Consider the following 23,635-nt stretch of genomic DNA (forward strand, 5'->3'; position numbering starts at 1 on the left):
ATACGCTGGTGCAGCGGCCATTAGTAATTGTGTTGCGAGTGTGTGGTTTGTAGTGGGTGACGTCTAAGGTTTTTGTATGTCTGTCGTAATTGGTTTTCGTGTATTGTGGTTCATGTCCATGGTGCTAAAGTAACGAAACTCAGATATTATTTCTGATCAGTTTTATCAATTAATGTTTTATTAAAGCTTTTATTAATGGATGGATTTACTTTAAAGATAGTAATATTAATCTGCCAGCGCAGATGCTTTAAATCTTTTTATCTAAGTTATTTGAAGCTTAAAGTGAATGCAATTGCTTTGGTCATTTGAATTCAATTTTAATTATCCGTTGTACTTTCATAGTTTGTATGTAACGCTGGAGGATAAACTCATTTCATTATTGTTAAAGGATTTTCGGAAATTGTTAAGCGGGCCGTTGCCTTATAACTGTGTCGGCTGCAGCTTGAGAGCGGTGCTTACGACTGGAGAAACCGTGTTGCCCAGCGTGTACCCCTGAGCTGTTGGTCTTACAACCAGCCAAGACTCCCAGCTTCATCAAAGGGATATTTTTGTTAACAAACCAGTATTCAGCTCACTCTCATCAGTTAATTTCCCAGTTTTCCACCCTCAACCACAAAAATCCTGCACATTCTCTCTCCGTTCTTTCGCCTCCTCTGACTCCCCTCCGTTTCTGGTTCTCTCCCATTTCTTCCTCTTCCTTTTGTAAACTCGTCCCATGTTTCTATTGCTCCCTCTCACCTTATTCTGCTTCTCCCTTTTTCGCATCCTATCCTATACACGTATTCACCACATACAACTGAAGTAACAAACAACCGTTAAACGACGTACGGTATTCTGAAAAAATAGTGTTTAGATAATCTTTTCCTGACTTCAGTTTTCTTTAATTTTCTTAAAGCACTTCAAATACACGTCAAGAAGGTACTTAATGAAACGGTGGCTAATTTAGTCACCCATCGATGGTTACTTTATGCTTACACCTCATCCCCGAGGATCTTGACATCGACAGGACGTTAAAACGTGACCTTTCTTCATTTCTTAGTTTTGTGGAACTTTTAGTGTTGTGTATTTCTTGCCAGTGTCTCTTTTGTTTTAAGTTTTTCGGTATAGCTCTTGAATAATGCACGTCACTTAGAAAAATTCACCTTGGAATGAGGACTACCAGTTTTAAACGGTCTAACAAGTATACATATATATGAGGGAGAACAACAACCAGAGGTATACAGTTTAAGACTTCAGAGTTTTAGTAATGAGATTCATGTTAAATTTAAAGTCGTTAAAGGAGTCAGCTAGCTTTTTTGCAATGTATGAAGTACCTGGTTGTTAAAGTAATATTCGAGCGTGGCAGTTTGTAAAAGTTGATTAACAATATCCTGTTCGATGTTAGAAGTTGGATCGTTATTACCTGCACAGCTAAGAGATGTTACTAATATCAATTTTAAAATGAAACGAAATGAAATTACTAGTAGAAAATGTCTTTCTTAAACAAATTAGGTTCTTTCTTGAATGAAAAAAGGGCTATTCGTGTTTCAAAGCTGTAATAAAGAAAAAATGTGTTATAACTCGCAATAATATTTTAAAGTCGGCGAATAATAGGTTTGTAAGTAGGCTGTTTAGGTTTTTTTATTGGTAACGCCACCTCTGTATGAAAATCACTGGCTGTGCTGTGTGCGGTCTGTGGCTGCTTTGCATTGTTGTAATACTCGCCATTGTAGTGTTAGGCAGCTGGCTGTGAACAACGCGTAGCGTTGCGCAGTTGGAGGTGACCCGCCAGCAGTGGTGGATGTGGGGAGAGAGATGGCGGAGATTTGTAATTTGTCATGAACTGCTATATTTATATATGATGATATCAAGGTAAATACATTGTTTGTTCTCTACTAATATCTTTCATTTGCTAACTATCCCTATCAGTAGTTAGTGCCTTCCATAGTTTGAATCTTTTATTTAGCTGGCAGTAGTGGCGCTCGCTGTATTGCAGTAGCTTGAGCAGCGAAGATTTTTGTGAGGTAAGTGATTTGTGAACGGTATAGTTTAATGTTAGTCAGGGCCATTCTTATGTAGGGATTTTTGAAAGTCAGATTGCGTTGCGCTAAAAAAAAAAATATTGTGTATTAGTTTAAGCACAGTCTTGTATAATTGTTCAACGGGGACGTTTCAGGTTTTACGAGCATGAAAAATCGTCATCAGCCTGAACTCAGCACATGGAGAATATCGCACCAGTTCATTTAACATCAAATGCAATAATCAATGCGTTGTAGTGCACGGTACAGACAACTTCAGGTACCGAAGTAAATAATCAAGGAACCATACCTTTTTTTTAAGTAGAACTTATCTGTATCTCAGAGAAGTTCCTATTATAAAACTCAGTACAATTACTCAGGTATGTCTGCCGTTAAGGCGAGTTAAACTTTTATACTCAAGCTTCTTCACAAATGGCTGCCATTAACAATACTACGATTATCAAAGCTCTCCTCTCGCAGAACTCATTTATCTCTTCTTATGAATGACTAAGAAGTGAATGCCCCATTCCAGAGCCGTAGTTACACTGAACACTGGTCATTCATAGAGTTAATCATGTCGCGCTAGGAGTGGACACGGCACTCGCAGGCGATTAACTGCACAATTTGTTTATAATAAATACACCACCAAATTCACCTAATGACAATTTTGTTAAATGCGACTTCTTGTAGCGCAGCGCTAGAGGGGAAGGCTTGTCATAGACGTGTCGATTATTTGATTATAGTTGTGGGAATGATTGTATCAGTTCAGTGATCAATGTGTAGGTATTTCAACATATACGCGATAATTTAAACTGACTCGCGAAGGGAACTACATACCTTCATTCTACTGGGCAACACATATACACTTAACGCAGCCAAGACAATTTAATATTTGAGCCCTAGGATTGAATCCATCTGACCCACCATAAGTTTGTCTCGTCCTCGGCTAACACGTCATTCAGCCACGCACACACACACACACACACACACACACACACACACAGACACCTTAATACAACATATACACACTTCAAATATTGTTGTTGTTGTTGCTGTTGTGGTCTTCAGTCCTGAGACTGGTTTGATGCAGCTCTCCATGCTACCCTATCCTGTGCAAGCTTCTTCATCTCCCACTACTTACTGCAGCCCACATCCTTCTGAATCTGCTTAGTGTATTTATCTCTTGGTCTCCGTCTACGATTTTTACCCTCCGCGCTGCCCTCCAATGCTAAATTTGTGATCCCTTGATGCCTCAGAACATGTCCTACTAACCGGTCTCCTGTTTTTGTCAAGCTGTGCCACATACTCCTCTTATCCCCAATTCTATTTAATACTTCATCATTAGTTATGTGATCTACCCATCTAATCTTCAGCATTCTTCTGTAGCACCACATTTCGAAAGCTTCTATTCTCTTCTTGGCCAAACTATTTATCGTCCATGTTTCACTTCCATTCATGGCTACACTCCATAAAAATACTTTCAGAAGCGATTTCCTGGCACTTAAATGTATACTCGATGTTAACAAATTTCTCTTCTTCAGAAACGCTTTCCTTGCCATTGCCAGTCTACATCTTATATCTTCTCTACTTCGACCATCATCAGTTATTTTGTCCCCAAATAGCAAAACTCCTTTACTACTTTAAGTGCCTCATTTCCTAATCTAATTCTCTCAGCATCGCCCGACTTAATTCGACTACATTCCATTATCCTCATTTTGCTTTTGTTGATGTTCATCTTATATCCTCCTTTCAAGACACTGTCCATTCCGTTCAACTGCTCTTCCAAGTCCTTTGCTGTCTCTGATAGAATTACAATGTCATCGGCGAACCTCAAAGTTTTTATTTCTTCTCCATGGATTTTAATACCTACTCCGAATTTTTCTTTTTTTTCCTTTACTGCTTGCTCAATATACAGATTGAATAACATCGGGGAGAGGCTACAACCCTGTCTCACTCCCTTCCCAACCAATGTTTCCCTTTCATGCCCCTCGACTCTTATAACTGCCATCTGGTTTCTGTACAAATTGTAAATAGCTTTTCGCTCCCTGTATTTTACCCCTGCCACCTTCAGAATTTGAAAGAGAGTATTCCAGTCAACATTGTCAAAAGTTTTCTCTAAGTCTACAAATGCTAAGAATGTAGGTTTGCCTTTCCTTAATCTTTCTTCTAAGATAAGTTGTAAGGTCAGTATTGCCTCACGTGTTCCAATATTTCTACGGAATCCAAATTGATCTTTGCAGAGGTCGGCTTCTACAAGTTTTTCCATTCGTCTGTAAAGAATTCGCGTTAGTATTTTGCAGCTGTGACTTATTAAACTGATAGTTCGGTAATTTTCACATCTGTCAATACCTGCTTTCTTTGGGATTGGAATTATTATATTCTTCTTGAAGTCTGAGGGTATTTCGCCTGTCTCATACATCTTGCTCACCAGATGGTAGAGTTTTGTCAGGACTAGCTCTCCCAAGGCCATCATTAGTTCTAATGGAATATTGTCTACTCCCGGGGCCTTGTTTCGACTCAGGTCTTTCAGTGCTCTGTCAAACTCTTCACGCAGTATCGTATCTCCCATTTCATCTTCATCTACATCCTCTTCCATTTCCATGATATTGTCCTCAAGCACATCGCCCTTGTATAGACCCTCTATATACTCCTTCCACCTTTCTGCTTTCCCTTCTTTGCTTAGAACTGGGATTCCATCTGAGCTCTTGATATTCATACAAGTGGTTCTCGTTTCTCCATACGTCTCTTTTATTTTTCCTGTAGGCAGTATCTATCTTACCCCTAGTGAGATAGGCCTCTACATCCTTACATTTGTCCTCTAGACATCCCTGCTTAGCCATTTTCCACTTCCTGTCGATCTCATTTTTGAGACGTTTGTATTCCTTTTTGCCTGCTTCATTTACTGCATTTTTATATTTTCTCGTTTCGTCAATTAAGTTCAATATTTCTTCTGTTACCCAAGGAGTTCTACTAGCCCTCGTCTTTTTACCTACTTGATCCTCTGCTGCCTTCACTGCTTCATCCCTCAGAGCTACCCATTCTTCTTCTACTGTACTTCTTTCCCCCATTCCTGTCAATTGTTCCCTTATGCTCTCCCTGAAACTCTGTAAACCTCTGCAGTTTAGTCAGTTTATCCAGGTCCCATCTTCTTAAATTCCCGCCTTTTTGCAGTTTCTTCAGTTTTAATCTACAGTTCATTACCAATAGATTGTGGTCAGAGTCCACATCTGCCCCTGGAAATGTCTTACAATTTAAAACCTGGTTCCTAAATCTCTGTCTTACCATTATGCAATCTATCTGATACCTTCTAATATCTCCAGAATTCTTCCATGTATACAACCGCCTTTCATGATTCTTGAACCAAGTGTTAGCTATGATTAAGTTATGCTCTGTGCAAAACTCTACCAGACAGCTACCTCTTTCATTTCTTAGCCCCAATCCATATTCACCTACTATGTTTCCTTCTCTCCCTTTTCCTACTCTCGAATTCCAGTCACCCATGACTATTAAATTTTCGTCTCCCTTCACTACTTGAATAATTTCTTTTATCTCATCATACATTTCTTCAAATTCATCATCATCTGCAGAGCTACTTGGCATATAAAGGTGTACTACTGTAGTAGGTGTGGGCTTCGTGTCTATCTTGGCCACAATAATGCATTCGCTGTGCTGTTTGTAGTAGCTTACCCGCACTCCTATTTTTTTATTCATTATTAAACCTACTCCTGCATTACCCCTATTTGATTTTGTGTTTATAACCCTGTATTCACCTGACCAAAAGTCTTGTTCTTCCTGCCACCGAACTTTACTAATTCCCACTATATCTAACTTTAACCTATCCATTTCCCTTTTTAAATTTTCTAATCTACCTGCCTCGTTAAGCGATCTGACATTCCACGCTCCGATGCGTAGAACGCCACTTTTCTTTTTCCTGATAACGACGTCTTCTAGATTAGTCCCCGCCCGGAGATCCGAATGGGTGACTATTTTACCTCCGGGATATTTTACCCAAGAGGACGCCATCATCATTTATCCATACAGTAAAGCTGTATGCCCTCGGGAAAAATTACGGCTGTAGTTTCCACTTGCTTTCAGCCGTTCGCAGTACCAGCACAGCAAGGCCGTTTTGGTTAATGTTGCTAGGCCAGGTCAGTCAATCATCCAGACTGTTGCCCCTTCAACTACTGAAAGGGCTGCTGCCCTTCTTCAGGAACCACACGTTTGTCTGGCCTCTCAAAAGATACCCTTCCGTTGTGGTTGCACCTACGGTACGGCCATCTGTATCCCTGACGCACGCAAGCCTCCCCGCCAGCGGCAAGGTCCATGGTTCATGGGGTAGGACTTCAAACATACGCGGCAGTTTAATACATGTTGTCTCACGAATGAATCAATCTGTCCCACTACCAACTTGTCCCCATACGTGGCTAAATGGAACTGCAACTGCCCAAATGGGCCGGATCTGAAATGTGAAGCGTACAGAAATATTATTATTATTGTTCTCTTTCACGGTCGCAGACCTTGGGTGTAATTTTGTATTCATAGACGAGCGAACATGATGATGTCCTACAACAACATTGTAACTTGCTTTTTATTGTTGCAACTCGTTCCGAAGTTCGAACTCATCACCAGGCAAAAAGAACAATACAAAACATTTAATACGAATATGCGTAGTATTATGTCTTGTGTTCTGGACCGCTTGTACATCAGAAATATTTGTCCTGTTCTGGCTTATTCTCCATCTTCCATCGCTAGTGCTATCAGAATTTTTGTTCTCCACTGTTTGTAAGTTCGTCAAGTACACTAACAGCATCTTCTTTAATCAGCACCAATATATATCAGAATTAAGGCGGCAGCCAAAATAATGCTACTGTGTCAATCGTTATATTACTTGTCACTTTTTAATCTTTTCTGCACACGTAGACGAAACATCTTTGAAGTTAGGAGATGAACTGTGTTATAGTAAGCGGGAATGTGAATGACTTGTTAATCCTAAACTCAAAAATGAAATTATGCTAAAATTAAAAAGGCATAGTGATTGAATATAGACCCATATAATAATAAAACAAGGACATGGAAATATAGTATGTTTAAATTCGAGGATGTCAAGGAATTATACTGAAAAATGAGACACTAAATCATTAGCTGAGTTCTGCTATTGGTGCAGCAAAATAAACAACGATTGTCCAATGTAGATACAAAATGCAGGCTAGCAATAGCAAGGAAAACCTTCCCAGTAATGAGAATTTTCTTACTATTGAATACTAACATGTGTTTTCTGATGGCATTTGTCTATGGAATATTCCGTCTGATCTTGGAGGAGCATAGACATATTAATAACTTGAATACAAAGTATTAATGATCCACAATAGTATTTATTTTACACCTCGTTATGAAGCAGCTTTCAGCTTCTTAGGCCATCGTCATATAAATTAATACTAAACACATAGTAAACACAATCTCAGAAAGAATTCCTAGCTGTACACAGATAGCTGTACAAAGCTATATGACACTTTATGACTATGTCGATACAAAATACAAGCATAATGTAATACCTAAAGAGCCTCTAAAGAAATGAATCTCGCATTACAGTATATTTAGATATTACGACCATGTGAATATATAAGCCAAATCTTTGACTGGTGGATATTAATGGCTAGAACTTCAAGTAATGTTAGTTTTGTGCATTTAGTTTCTTCATGTAAAACATCACATTTCACATAACATGAATGACATTCATTCAGAGCATGTTCAGCGAAGGTGGGATCTTTCTTTTTCAGTCTCCAACTCCTTTTATGTTCAGTCAGTCCGGTAGTTATAGCCCCACCCGATTGACCTATTTATAATTTGCCACACATATTTCAGCAAATTCTATAAATTCCACTCTGTTGTATAGGTGGAATCTTATATTTACTGTTGAACAGACGGTGGACAACAGTATTACTATTGAGGAAAGCTGAAGTACATTTCCTGGATTTTAGTTGCCTGGCAAGAATCTATTGAGTCCTATCCACATACAGCATGGGGGCCCATTTGTTATCAGTGTGGTTTTGAGCTATCTGCGGTGGGTAAAGGAATGCTGTTATACTCTGTCTCTTCTTTTTGGTGAGTATGTTGTCAGATAGTGTAGGACTACGACCATTGTTGTTTGCTATTTCTTTAAGTATTTTGCATTAGTTTTCGAAATCTGGTTTGGTTTTGTGGCACAGATAGTAGGCGGTTCACCTTGGAATGGAGCGCTGTGTATTTGTGTGTTATGGGATGCTGGGAACTGGCTGGTATTACTGAGTCAGTTGAGGTTACTTTCCTGTGTTCAAAATGTTCAAATGTCTGTGAAATCTTATGGGACTTAACTGCTAAGGTCATCAGTGCCTAAGTTTACACACTACTTAATCTAAATTATCCTAAGGACAAACACACACACCCATGCCCGAGGGAGGATGCGAACCTCCTCCGTGACTAGCCACACAGTCCATGATTGCAGCGCCCCAGACCGCTCGGCTAATCCCGCGCGGCTTACTTTCCCGTGTATCTTAAATAAGTGTTAAGTCTGAAAAGTTGATAGCCTCCTCCCATCCCCACATTTTAAAGTTGATTTTACTGTGGTGTGAATTCTAATGTCAAGAAAATTTATTTAATTGCCTAGTGGTACCTGTTCGCAAGCACAGCACATCATCCACTTACCTAGTCCAGTATTATATTTTAGAACTTACGGGCTCTTTACCTAAAATATTTGCTAAAAATAATTCATAACCATTTCAGCCGATAAGGGGCTCGGTGGGGATCTCATTGCTAACCCATCTGTCTGACTATACAGTATTGAGTCTCCATGTTCGTCGTCAAATATGTGCAGTCTAGGAATGCTACATACTTGCGCTACACGAACAATTCAAAAAAATCATATTAAAGAGTTTTATTACAAAATGATAGCATTACAGTGCTTTGTTTATTACACAGATGAGTCGCAAGCAAAGGGCGACATACGAAATAATAAATCACCTTCAGTATAAACAATTCCAAGTCTGTCCTACACAGAGGGTACAACTGAAGTAAAGAGCGTTGACTCTTCTATCCAAGTCCCTTGTCTTGAAGCTGCTATTCAACTGGGCCGCGACCTGTTGGACAGGGCGCTTATGCCCTCTTCACCTAGGAGCCACTGTTTTAGCATTGTCTTCCTGTAGGGAGGTACGGTCAGCATGCGATTAGCTGATTTCTTCTCACAGCCATCTCTTCTCTATCGTTACCAACTGGTGTGCCAGCGCTTGACTTCACACAGTAACATACAGAGCCTTTTGAAATTGAAAATGATTTTGCTTTAAGCATGTTTCAGTTAAATATTATACTGGAACATTAAAACTCTATATTCAAGTTATTAATATTTCTATGTTCCTCCCAGAACCAGCGGAATATTCCATAAATATTATCAAATGTGCCAACATAGCTCAATTTTCTCTCATATGCTAGAGTTTAGTGGAACGGAACTATAAAGCCACACAACAGATTTCGTTCAATCTTGAGTGCTTAAAAGTAAACATAGCATCGAATTACGCTATGGTAAAGTCAAGAAGTACGAAATGAGTTGATAAGAAAGCTGTCCGTGTTGCCGAAAGGACGTGGGCGAATAAAGAAATAAAAAGGGGTACTTGTTGTGTGATAATGTGCATTTACATTTGAAAGTTGTTCACTTGGTAATTACGTCACTCCTACATCCCCGTGAACTAGAAGTATTTGACAAACCAGTCCGAGAAGAACTGACTGCCAAAACAAACCTGATGAACCAGATGTACCGCTGCTAGAAAGCTAAAATCGAACAGTTATCTGAACTGAAACGAGTCCCAACAATCACTGAACACCAACAATTTGGAGAGCGTGTCATTAACATATAAAATCTAAATTTCTCTTCTCAGGGATTCCAAATTTTTAGTATGGGAATTGAATATACTCCGAAATCCAATATTTCCGAAAGCAGCTTGACATACTGAAAGTGATTCTTCACTATTCTTTGTCAGACGATGTGTCTACGAAACATCTGATAGCTCATGAAGTAGAAACTGTAAATACTGGTATCTTCAACTCTAGTTATACGTAGCAAAGAGCGTTGTCTACATTAAAAAACTGCCTTCTCAAGATGTGATTGCCACCAAGGGTGACAACGGGGACAATCTAGTGTTACTTAGTGAGTCAGAATATTGGAAAGGTTTTGACATTCCTCAATCCTGTAGAGTTCTCTGAGTTAACTAAGGATTTCACAATGAAATATGATATGGAAGTGAAGAACTTTCTTAAAACCTGCAAATAGATATTTACTGGTAGCGATTCCAAATACCTCACAAACATGAACCCAGTAGCACCTAGGTTACATGGATTACCCAAGTTGCACAAAGAAGGTGTTCCAAAAAGACCTGTTTATTCTTCAGTTTCTTCATCTTCAGTTTCTTAACCTTACGATAAATTAGCAAAAGAGTTACATTCGCTTATTAAAACGAAAATCAAATTTCAACCAAAGCAGGAATGGCTATTCACTTGCATTAGGGAAAAAACTAAAAGATGTACCCGTTCCATCTAGTGCAAAACTGGTCTCATTTGATGTTAGCAGCCTGTTTCCTAATATTCCTGTTGCAGAAGCAATAGGAATTTTAACAGAATGGTTACTTACAACCAGAACAAATCCAGTGAAGACAGAAAATATGAGGATGGCAACTGAAACATACTTAAAATTATTCTCATTTTAAACGGGCTCTGTACAGTCAATCAGATGGGTTAGCAATAGGATTCCCATATTTGAATTCACACCGCTTTAAAATCAATTTTACGCTGGAGTTCGCAGGAGACTAATAAATTTTCATACCTCACCACTGACGTCAGTAAGTAATAGCATCCCTTTAAGACATACAAGATAGTAATCTCAACCGACACAGTAATACTAGCTAGTTCCCAGCATCCCATAACACACGAATATACAACCTTCCATTCCAAGGTGCACCGCCCACCGTCTGTACCACAAAACCGAACCAGATTTCGAAAACGAATTGAAAATAATTAAAGAAATAACATACAGCCGTGTTTATTGTCCTACACTATCTGACAACGTACCCACGAAAAAGAAGAGACAGAAGATAACAGCATTCCTTTATCCACCTCAGATAGCACAAAACCACATTGATAACAAATGGGCCCGCAAGCTATATGTGGATAAGACTTCATAGGTCCTTCCCGGGAAACTGAAACTCAGGAAGTATACTCCAGTTTTTTACGCTGGTAGTACTATTGGCTACCGTCTGGTTGAACAGTAAAGATGAGGTTCCACCTTTAGAACAGAGTGGAATTTATACAATTTCTTGAAATACCTGTGGCACATTATACTTCCGTCAATCAGGTGGAGCTATAACTACTAGAGTGACTGAACGTGAAAGGAGCTGGAGACTGAAAAAGAAAGATTCCACATTTGCTGAACAAGCTCTACATGAATGTCATTCGTATGATATGATTAAGTCCCATAGTGCTCAGAGCCATTTGAACCATTTGAACCATATGATATGAAATGTGGTGTTCTCGATAAAGGAACTAAAGGCACAAAACTAACATTACTTGAATTTCTGGCCATTAATAAACAACATTAAAAGAATCCTGACTGGTCCTTCATTACTCACCTTTATTAAAGTAGCAGCAGCCACTTATTATTTCTCTCATTATTAGGTAATAAGCTTGTTGTAACTGCTCCACAGCCATTTCCAAAGACTTCTTTCATCTCCTCACGCCTTTTTTCGGTCTGTTCGTCACACTCACCAGTTTGTCCATATGACATAGTAACCTGTGCCATGAATCACTTATAGAACATTTTTATAATGTATTTTCGTGTAGCCTTAATATTTGAAAATACTGTAATACAAGATACATTTGTTCAGAATCCATTTAGGTATTATATTATGCTTGTGTTTTGTATCGGTGTAGTCATAATATCACTTAACTTTGTACAGCAATCTTTGTGTAACTACGAACTTGTATGGACTACCTGTTTAGTATTTAGTTATGTGACGATGGCCTAAGAAGCCGAAAGCTGTTTCATAGCGAACTATTAAATGAATATTATTTGGAACATTAATACTTTGAACTCAAGTCATTAATTTTCAGTTTAGTAGTGGATGGAAATGTGGTGGCTAAAAGTTGTTGGAGTTCTGTCTGCAGTGAGTGGGTATAAATGGATGTAGGTGTCAGCAGTTACGCAGAGATGAAAACGCTTGCACGCACAGGATATTCTAAGGTGAAAAGCTGCATTAAACTAGTTTTCGGTCTTTAGATCACCACAACAACATGCTTCTAATCATTACGGATTTTCTAACACAGTGAGACGGTCTGTTATCGACTGCAGAAAGTCATGCTGTCGGCTCACGATGTATCGCTCACCGCGATGAGACGAGCGTACAGTGCCGGAGCTTAAAGGAGGAAAGCGCGGAACGGTGTAGGCAGTGATGAACCGGGAAAGTGAATGTGGTAGTTTGGCACCGAGAGGATTGTAGTCCTTCGTTGAGTCTGAGTGTACGGCAGCCACGTGGTATGGTGCCGGAGTATAACTTAAAACTTGCAGCAGACAGCAGTGGGGGCCGAGCAGTGTTTTGACGTGTTATTAAGTTGTCGTGACAGGCTTATATGGAGAGACGGCGCTCGGCATGCAGAAAGTTCCTCGATGCAGTGGATCGAGTTGGCCATTGCACCGGTACTGGGCAGTGGCATTTATTTTTTGGCTCGCTAAAGTGGAAGATGTTCATTGCTAAGCGTCTTTGTTGGCGTCACACTGGGAAGGCCTTGTGCGGTGAAGGAAAGTCATTCAATATGGTTAAACAGAATTCGACTTTACTTATGATGTGGGTGAGCGTCTGCAAGTCGGTAAAACTTTGTTCATTGCCCTTGCTTTAACTGTTCAGCGTATTTTACCCTGGTTCTAACAGCACTGAGCGTTATTCACCTTATGTGAATTTGGTTTGTCAGTGTGCTGGTTGCTTTACTTTCATATGTGTGTTGAAGTTTCTTTTAAAGTTATTGTGTGATCCGGTCCAGATTGTATACCAGTCAGGTTCCTCTCAGAGTATGTTGATAAAAAGCTCCATATTTAGCAATTATATAGGGTGTTACAAAACGGTACGGCCAAACTTTCAGGAAACATTCCTCACACACAAAGAAAGAAAATATGTTATGTGGACATGTGACCGGAAACGCTTACTTTCCATGTTAGAGCTGATTTTATTACTTCTCTTCAAATCACATTAATCATGGAATCGAAACACACAGCAACAGAACGTACCAGCGTGACTTCAAACACTTTGTTACAGGAAATGTTCAAAATGTCCTCCGTTAGCGAGGATACATGCATCAACCCTCCGTCGCATGGAATCCCTGATGCGCCGATGCAGCCCTGGAGAATGGCGTATTGTATCACAGCCGTCCACAATACGAGCACGAAGAGTCTCTACATTTGGTACCGGGGTTGCGTAGACAAGAGCTTTCAAATGCCCCCATAAATGAGAGTCAAGAAAGTTGAGGTCAGGAGAGCGTGGAGGCCATGGAATTGGTCCGCCTCTACCAAACCATCGGTCACCGAATCTGTTGTTGAGCAGCGTATGAACACTTCGACTGAAATGTGCAGGAGCTCCATCGCGCATGAACCACGTGTCGTACTTGTAAAGCCACATGTTCTAGCAGCACAGGTAGAGTATCCCGTATGAAATCATGATAATGTGCTCCATTGAGCGTAGGTGGACGAAACTAAAATGAGCTCTAACATGGAAATTAAGCGTTTCCGGACACATGTCCACATAACATCTTTTCTTTATTTGTGTGTGAGGAATGTTTCCTGAAAGCTTGGCCGTACCTTTTTGTAACACCCTGTATTCAATCACTCGCTCACAGAAAGATCCGAATCTAAACACTGGAAAATTGCTAAAGACACACCAATACCCAAAAAGGGAAGCAGGAGTAATCCCCTGAATTACGGGCCTATATCACTAACGTGGATTTGCAGTAGGGTTTTGGAACATATACTGTATTCGAACATTATGAAGTACCTCGGAGAAAACGATTTATTGACACATAGTCAGCACGGTTTCAGAAAATATCGCTCTTGCGAAACACAACTAGCCCTTTATACTCATGAAGCAATAAGTGCTATTCATTCCATATTTTTAGATTTCCAAAAGGCTTTGAACACCTTACTCACAAGCGTCTTCAAACTGCTTGCCTACAGAGTATCGCCTCAGTTGTGCGACTGGATTCGTGATTTCCTGTCAGAAAGGTCACAGTTCGTAGTAATAGACGGAAAGTCATGGAGTAAAACAGAAATAATATCCGGCGTTCCCCAAGGAGGTGTTATAGGCCCTCTATTGTTCCTGATCTATATTAACGACATAGAAGACAATCTGAGTAGCCGTCTTAGATTGTTTGCGGATGATGCTGTCATTTGCCGTCTTCTAAAGTTATCAGATGACCAAAACGAATTAAAAAATGATTTACATAAGATATCTGTATGGTGCGAAAAGTGCCAATAGACCCTGAATAAGGAAAAGTGTGAAGTTATTCACATGAGTACTAAAAGAAGTCAGCTAAATTTCGATTACGCCATAAGTCACACAAATCTGAAGGCTGTAAATTCAACTAAATACTTAGGGATTACAATTACAAATAACCTACATTGGAACGATCACGTAGGTAAAATTGTGGGTAGAGCAAACCAAAGACTGCGATTCATTGGCAGAACACTTAGAAGGTGCAACAGATTTACTAAAGAGACTGCTTACACCACGCTTGTCCACCCTATTCTGAAGTATTACTGTGCGGAGTGGGATCCGCATCAGGTGGGCTGACGGATGACATCGAAAAAATACTAGGAAGGGCAGCTCGTTTTATTTTATCGCGAAATAGGGGAGGCAGTGTCGCTGACATGGTACGTGAATTGGAGTGGCAATCATTAAAACAAAGGCGTTTTTCGTTGCGACGGGATCTTCTCATAATATTTCAATCACCAGTACTCTCCTCCAATTGCGAAAACATTCTGTTGGCACCCACCTATATAGGGAGAAAAAGATCATCACGACAAAATACGAGAACTCAGGGCTCGCACGGAAAAATTAAAATGCTCGTTTTTTCCCGCGTGCCTTTCGAGAGTGGAACGGTAGAGAGACAGCTTGAAAATGGTTCATTGAACCGTCTTCCAGGCACTTTATTGTGAAAAGCAGAGTAATCACGTAGATGTATATTTGTTAGTGGACGCCTGTTGCTAGAGAGTATTGTCTTTTTCAAGTAAAGTAACAGCTGAGTAATTTTGCGGTAAGATTAACTGACGGCGTGTATATTTTATTTAAAGCTAGCTTTTAAGGTTTGCTTATTTACGAAAATATTTTTATTGATTATGTACTCTTACTGCCGCTGTGTTGTACAGTTCAGAGCTCGGGGCGGCTTGTGGGCAAGTGAAATCATTAAGTTAGTTGCTACAAGTGTGCTCCTTTCTCGTCGGCATAATCTGCAGCCTGAGTGCGTGTTGTGCCCGTTTGTAACAACCTTTATAATTAATAACAAAGTTTTTTTTGGTTACAGCTATTTATTTGATGTAAAAGAGTGTAATAAAGTTTTTGTATGTCCATCCTTCTGACCGAAGGTTTGAGGGACTTCGACTGTTCACTTATGTAATAGATGGAACAACTCCAGCCGTCCTTTGAATGTTATTTATTACATAGCTACTAGTTTCGGTGATCCAATACACCATTTGGCGGCCTTAACTGACGCTGACGGGGTTAACTGCAATCGTATACACAAGTCCATCGGTGGCCATCATCACTGAACTTGTTCCCGTAAACTGTAATACCGATGTCGTCGATGGGTGTAAATACATCGTTCTCACTGTCTACGGATACAAGGTTATTCATAATGCCCACTGATGGACTCGTGTGTACGATTGCAGTTAACCCCCTCAGTGTCAGTTAAGGCCTGAAGGCTTCCAAAAATGGTAGCTATGTAATAAATAACATCGAAAGGATGTTATTATATTGTAATAAAGTGTTATGAATTTAAAACTGTAGTCTCTACGTTATGTTCCTACGCACAGTTTGAACGTAATCTTTACTTTCTCTTGTGTTCGTGATAATTTTTAGGCTGTATTTAATTAGTTTGAAATTTAATCCTAATTATACCCGAATCTTAAGGAGGTTTCAAATTTTCATGGTCTATTTTGTTAATGAAAGAGAGTTCAATAGCAAAAACCACATAAATTCGGTGAAGAACTGTGGGTTATAAATCCTCCATTTCATACAAGTTTTCATTATTCCATTTTTAACTATGGATGAATATTTCCATTTTTTCTAAGACAGCCATTCTCCAGGTCTTCTCTAAAATAAGTCGTTAATGAGGGCGTCATCTGCTGTAACATTGTGTCCTGTTTGGTTAATATGTTCAACTACAGCTATTTAGTTACACTTCTGAAGTTTGAAACAGTCACTGTTGACACGGCTGCTAAGTTTGGTGTCTTTCAAGCCCTAGTCGTCATTGCAGCTAGTTTCTATGACTTCTGTTACGAAGTCGGTTACGACTTACCAGTCCTTCAATATTCTGCAATGTATTTTAAGTAGGTACTAACGCCTGTTAAGATTCGTGCTCCTGTAGCGCGAAAAACGGAGTGGAAAATAATATAATTGCAAATTAAAAGGTGGCAGTAAATTAGAATGATGGAAGCACAGAAACAGCAGATAATATTCTGAAACTATTCCTTCAAGTGAGCTTCCGATAACGAGTTCAATTTAATACGGTAGGAGCTAATCCTTTTTCATCACCCTAACGAAACGCTTCCAATAAAACTACTCAGGGAGAAGTTATAAAGTGATGAAAGCAAAAAGCACTCGATATTGAATTAGAACTCTATCGATAGACTAACTATCTGAATTACGGTCATCGACGTGCCATTTCAGTTGCAGCAGGCAGTACGAACTCTATTAATTAATACTATTTTAATCAAGGTGGGCAATCATGGCCGTACAGCTTCGGAGCTCAATTAGCACGAACCGCTCACTCGCTTAATAAAAACTGCTCGTTACGCAGTCGGCAGTGTGGCGGAACTACAAAGCGCATGTAAGGCGATTAACGTGCTTTCATATCGAAAACTATTTAGAGCAAGTGATCCTGGTACATCACTAGATGGCTCAAGCTTCCAAGCGGCTTCTAGTAGTAAAGCAGGGAGAAAATACACTAACGGAATTGTAGTTTTCCTGTAATTACTGCAAACCTCCCCCATGGACCATGGACCTTGCCGTTGGTGGGGAGGCTTGCGTGCCTCAACGATACAGATGGCCGTACCGTAGGTGCAACCACAACGGAGGGGTATCTGTTGAGAGGCCAGACAAACATGTGGTTCCTGAAGAGGGGCAGCAGCCTTTTCAGTAGTTGCAGGGGCAACAGTCTGGATGATTGACTGATCTAGCCTTGTAACATTAACCAAAACGGCCTTGCTGTGCTGGTACTGCGAACGGCTGAAAGCAAGGGGAAACTACAGCCGTAATTTCTCCCGAGGACATGCAGTTTTACTGTGTGATTAAATGATGATGGCGTCCTCTTGGGTAAAATATTCCGGAGGTAAAATAGTCCCATATTCGGATCTCTGGGCGGGGACTACTCAAGAAGACGTCGTTATCAGCAGAAAGAAAAATGGCATTCTACGAATCGGAGCGTGGAATGTTAGATCCCTTAATCGGGCAGGAAGGTTAGAAAATTTAAAAAGGGAAATGGATAGGTTAAAGTTAGATATAGTGGGAATTAGTGAAGTTCGGTGGCAGGAGGAACAAGACTTTTGGTCAGGTGATTACAGGGTTATAAATACAAAATCAAATAGGGGTAATGCAGTAGTAGGTTTAATAACGAATAAAAAAATATGAGTGCGTGTTAGCTACTACAAACAGCATAGTGAACGCATTATTGTGGCCAAGATAGACACAAAACCCATGCCTACTACAGTAGTACAAGTTTATATGCCAACTAGCTCTGCAGGTGATGAAGAAATTGATGAAATGTATGACGAGATAAAAGAAATTATTCAGGTAGTGTAGGGAGACGAAAATTTAATAGTCATGGGTGACTGGAATTCGTCAGTAGGAAAAGGGAAAGAAGGAAACATAGTAGGTGAATATGGATTGGGGGGAAGAAATGAAAGAGGAAGCCGCCTTGTAGAATTTTGCACAGAGCATAATTTAATCATAGCTAACACTTGGTTCAAGAATCATGAAAGAAGGTTGTATACCTGGAAGAATCCTGGAGATACTAAAAGGTATCAGATAGATTATATAATGGTAGACAAAGATTTAGGAACCAGGTTTTAAATTGTAAGACATTTCCAGGGTCAGATGTGGATTCTGACCACAATCTATTGGTTATGAACTGCAGATTGAAACTGAAGAAACTGCAAAAAGGCGGGAATTTAAGGAGATGGGACCTGGATAAACTGAAAGAACCAGAGGTTGTACAGAGTTTCAGGGAGAGCATAAGGGAACAATTGACAGGAATGGGGGAAAGAAATACAGTAGAAGAAGAATGGGTAGCTCTGAGGGATGAAGTAGTGAAGGCAGCAGAGGATCCAGTAGGTAAAAAGACGAGGGCTAATAGAAATCCTTGGGTAACAGAAGAAATATTGAATTTAATTGATGAAAGGAGAAAATATAAAAATTCAGTAAATGAAGCAGGCAAAAAGGAATACAAACGTCTCAAAAATGAGATCGACAGGAAGTGCAAAATGGCTAAGCAGGGATGGTGGAGGACAAATGTAAGGATGTAGAGGCTTATCTCACTAGGGGTAAGACAGATACTGCCAACAAGAAAATTAAAGAGACCTTTGGAGAGAAGAGTACCACTTGTTTGAATATCAAGAGCTCAGATGGCAACCCAGTTCTAAGCAAAGAAGGGAAGGCAGAAAAGTGGAAGGAGTATATAGAGGATTTATACAAGGGCGATGTAATTGACGACAATATTGTGGAAATGGAAGAGGATGTAGATGAAGATGAAATGGGAGATAAGATACTGCGTGAAAAGTTTGACAGAGCACTGAAAGACCTGAGTCGAAACAAGGCCCCGGGAGTAGGCAACATTCCATTAGAACTACTGATGGCTTTGGGAGAGCCAGTCATGACAAAACTCTACCATCTGGTGAGCAAGATGTATGAGACAGGCGAAATACCCACAGACTTCAAGGAGAATATAATAATTCCAATCCCAAAGAAAGCAGGTGTTGACAGATGTGAAAATTACCGAACTATCAGTTTAATAAGTCACAGCTGCAAAATACTAACGCGAATTCTTTACAGACGAATGGAAAAACTGGTAGAAGCGGACCTCGGGGAAGATCAGATTGGATTCCGTAGAAATGTTGGAACACGTGAGGCAATACTGACCTTACGACTTATCTTAGAAGAAAGATTAAGAAAAGGCAAACCTACGTTTCTAGCATTTGTAGACTTAGAGACAGCTTTTGACAACGTAACTGGAATACTCTCTTTCAAATTCTGAAGGTGGCAGGGGTAAAATACAGGGAGCGAAAGGCTATTTACAATTTCTACAGAAACGAGATGGCAGTTATAAGAGTCGAGGGGCATGAAAGGGAAGCAGTGGTTGGGAAAGGAGTGAGACAGGGTTGTAGCCTCTCCCCGATGTTATTCAATCTATATATTGAACAAGCAGTAAAGGAAACAAAAGAAAAATTCGGTGTAGGTATTAAAATTCATGGAGAAGAAGTAAAAACTTTGAGGTTCGCCGATTACATTGTAATTCTGTCAGAGACAGCAAAGGACTTGGAAGGGCAGTTGAACGGAATGGACAGTGTCTTGAAAGGAGGATATAAGATGAACATCAACAAAAGCAAAACAAGGATAATGGAATGTAGTCAAATTAAATCGGGTGATGCTGAGGGGATTAGATTAGGAAATGAGACACTTAAAGTAGTAAAGGAGTTTTTCTATTTAGGGAGTAAAATAACTGATGATGGTCGAAGTAGAGAGGATATAAAATGTAGACTGGCAATGGCAAGGAAATCGTTTCTGAAGAAGAGAAATTTGTTAACATCGAGTATAGATTTAAGTGTCAAGAAGTCGTTTCTGAAAGTATTTGTATGGAGTGTAGCCATGTATGGAAGTGAAACATGGACGATAACCAGTTTGGAGAAGAAGAGAATAGAAGCTTTCGAAATGTGGTGCTACAGAAGAATGCTGAAGATTAGGTGGGTAGATCACGTAACTAATGAGGAGGTATTGAATAGGATTGGGGAGAAGAGAAGTTTGTGGCACAACTTGACTAGAAGAAGGGATCGGTTGGTAGGACATGTTTTGAGGCATCAAGGGATCACAAATTTAGCATTGGAGGGCAGCGTGGAGGGTAAAAATCGTAGAGGGAGACCAAGAGATCAATACACTAAGCAGATTCAGAAGGATGTAGGTTGCAGTAGGTACTGGGAGATGAAGAAGCTTGCACAGGATAGAGTAGCATGGAGAGCTGCATCAAACCAGTCTCAGGACTGAAGACCACAACAACAACAACTGCAAACCAGATACTATAGTTTTTTGTTGTTGTTTATTTACAACTGGTAACCAGTTTCGATTGGGTAACTCCGCATTTCACATTGTTAGGACGTATTTTTTAACATATGTAGGACGAATAGTTCGTGTTGATATGTCACATGTTAAGCCTGAGGTGACTACTTTGCACTTCTGTGTTCTCAGTTGTTCGCGCAGTACGTGGTAGAGAATGATTTATCTGTATGATTGTAGGGCGGAAAATAACCGTAATCATAGGTGTGAATTATTTCGTGCAGACTCGATATATTGCTCTTCGTATTTCCGTCTCCCGTCTGAATAATTACGACGACAGTGGTATGGCTTTTAGAACGTCATACATTTGTAATAACGCATATTTCGATCACTTGAAGATAAGAACTTAGCCAATAGAAAAATCGAGTTTTAAATAAACAACAACTTCTTGCTGTAAAATTATAAAAAAGTATACAACGATATTTCACATTTACTGTATTCAGTACACGTCCGCAGTTAATAACATTAATTTAATTTCTCGTAGTATTAATTGGGAAAATGCTAAAAGCTCATTGATCAGGAGCTGATAACGCATCGTTTTAGCACAAGTCACAAAGCGATTGTTTTTAGCTACGTTCCGTGTAAAGGCGAAAGTAATTAAGACATAATATACGAGGGACATTCAATAATTAAAGAAACAAACATTTAATAACTAAACAATTAGCAGGAGGAGTTTTGTAATTTCATGATTTTAAATTAGCATCCCTGGAATGAGCTGAGAACAGCTGATGGATAGAAGTTGTTTTGTTTCTAACCTCAATATTGCATTGAACGGTGGCATGTACCTTGAAGTTTCCACATGAGTTGAACAACGTTCACGAAAACCGCTAAAAATCATTTCCGAGAGATTTTACAATATGGTGAAATTTGTATGAACCGAGAAATTTTGATACGTATTTATAAAAGTTCAAGAATGGCCGAACCTCAGTGAGTGGCGAACAGTTGAAGTGTCAACTCCCTCGCTTTCAACCCGCCTTAATTGGAAGATAAGCCTATTATAAGCAGTGTGTCCTACTCTGACATGATGATGGAAAAAGTAAAAGCGTCAGTGAGAGAAAAGCGTTGCGGATCTCAAAGAAAAGGCGAGGTATTGCTACACGACACTGTTGGTACGCACACCACCAGCTAACTCACGAAACCATTGAAAAATGGGTTAGGAGGCAATACTTCGTCGTCCGTACAGTCCCGATTTGGCTCCCTCAGATTTGCATTTGTTTGCTACACTCAGGGAGGCGTCACATTGAAAAAAGTACGGCAACAAAGCTGAGGTCAAAAAATTAGTGGAAAAGTGGCTCAAATAACAATACTTCTTTGTAATAGTTAGATAAAACAAACTAGTTCATCGCTGGGTCAAGTGTATAAATATTGGTGATGATTCTGTTGAGAGTCTCCTTTTGTAAAAACAAACAGTTTTTTCTTCCTCAATTTGTCTCTTTAATTATTGAATATCTCTCGTAAATGAGTCAACAATTTTCGATAGTTAATAGTGAAAAGAATGGTGCAACTGTCATTGTGAGGTTACAGTTACAGGTACATTTTACGTTCCTGTCGTCGCAAAAATGGTTAATAATATTTTATGTTTATCCACCGTACCGTGTAATTGTGAACACCATAATGAATGAAGGATTTATTTTAATACCAAAATAAATCTACCTAGTTGGTAGTAAGTGCACTTTAATTGCTGAGCTCTGAGAACATGGTCAAATGTAAACTTAAGAAAAACGTATAAACAACAAACCATTGAATATATGCACCGTGTAACATATTAGTTACAGGCCTTGCCGGAGTAAAGGCCAACGGTCTTGCCGCAGTGGTAAGACCGGTTCCCGTGAGATCACCGAAGTTAAGCGCTGTCGGGCTGGGCTAGCACTTCGATGGGTGGCCATCCGTTCGGCCGAGCGCTGTTGGCAAGCGGGGTGCGCTCAGCCCTTGTGAGGCAAACTGAGGAGCTACCTTATTCAGAAGTAGCGGCTCCGGTCTCGGAAACTCACATACGGCCGGGAGAGCGGTGTGCTGACCACATGCCCCTCCCTATCCGCATTCAGTGACGCCTGTGGATTCAGGATGGCACGGTGGCCGGTCGGTACCTTTGGGCCTTCATGGCCTGTGCGGGAGAAGTTTTGCTGGAGTAAATGTGTTTCAAAGTCAACACAAAAGCCTATCACTTGAGCAGGGCGGAGTTTTCGGTTAATATGGCGAGCGGGGGCGTCTGCTCGACTTTCAGAAGACGTGACTGACTGTGTCTTTGACGTTTAGCTGGCGAGTATGGTTTTCCCATGACATCAGTGGAATTCTTCCTAATATTTGTGTGGTTTATGATAGGGGAGGGAGGAGGAGAATAGTGTTTAACGTCCCCTTGGCAACGAGGCCATTAAATACGGAGTTCAAGTTCGGATTAGCGAAGGGTAGAGAAGGAAAGCAGCAGTGCGCTTTCGAAGGAACCATCTAGGGCCTAGGCATTTGCCTTAAGCGATTTAGGGAAATCACGAAACACGTAAATCATGAGGGCCAGACGCGGGTTTGAACCGTCGTCCTCCCGAATGCGAGGCCAGTATGCTAACCAGTGCGCTCTCGGTGTTTTTGATAGTACCCGAAATACTGACGGAAGACAGCACACTCACTACAGTGGGTTGCTATTATGAAACGAGGAGCATCTCGACTACGTGAGATAAATAGAAGCCAGTCAAGCCATGGCTGCAGAGACGAAAGATGTAAATGACCTGTTACAGGAGGCCTTTGGGTAAAGAAGCGGAGAGAAGTCTAGCATGGGTGTCTGTTGAGGGAAGTTAGAAATTTTTGTTGCCCACTCATGCGGGGCGCTGAGCAGAGATGGCAGTGGATTCAGCATCTAACCCCTGCATCCATTTCATAATCCGCAAGCCAACTCATGGTGTGTGGCGAAGAGTACTTCCGTTACCGCTACCTGGTACCTCCTAACCTGCGTGGATGAGTTACTTTTTCTTAAGATTCTTCCTATAAATCTGTCTCGTATCTCCTTTTCCTACTATTTTGCCGTGCGGTGTGATGAGGGGCCTTGGC

General features: G+C 40.2%; 1 protein-coding gene and 1 pseudogene across 1 annotated transcript in view; both read left to right on the forward strand.

The window, feature by feature from the left end:
• The window catches only part of LOC126459831 (lachesin-like), a gene marked incomplete at its 5' end in the record, with an annotated part of 666,568 nt that overhangs the window by 112,860 nt on the left and 530,073 nt on the right, over positions 1-23,635 (forward strand). The window lies entirely within an intron of this gene.
• On the forward strand, positions 22,389-22,506 carry LOC126421140 (5S ribosomal RNA; annotated as a pseudogene).

The sequence above is a fragment of the Schistocerca serialis genome, chromosome 1 (assembly GCF_023864345.2).
Source record: "Schistocerca serialis cubense isolate TAMUIC-IGC-003099 chromosome 1, iqSchSeri2.2, whole genome shotgun sequence".
Lineage (NCBI taxonomy): Eukaryota > Metazoa > Arthropoda > Insecta > Orthoptera > Acrididae > Schistocerca > Schistocerca serialis.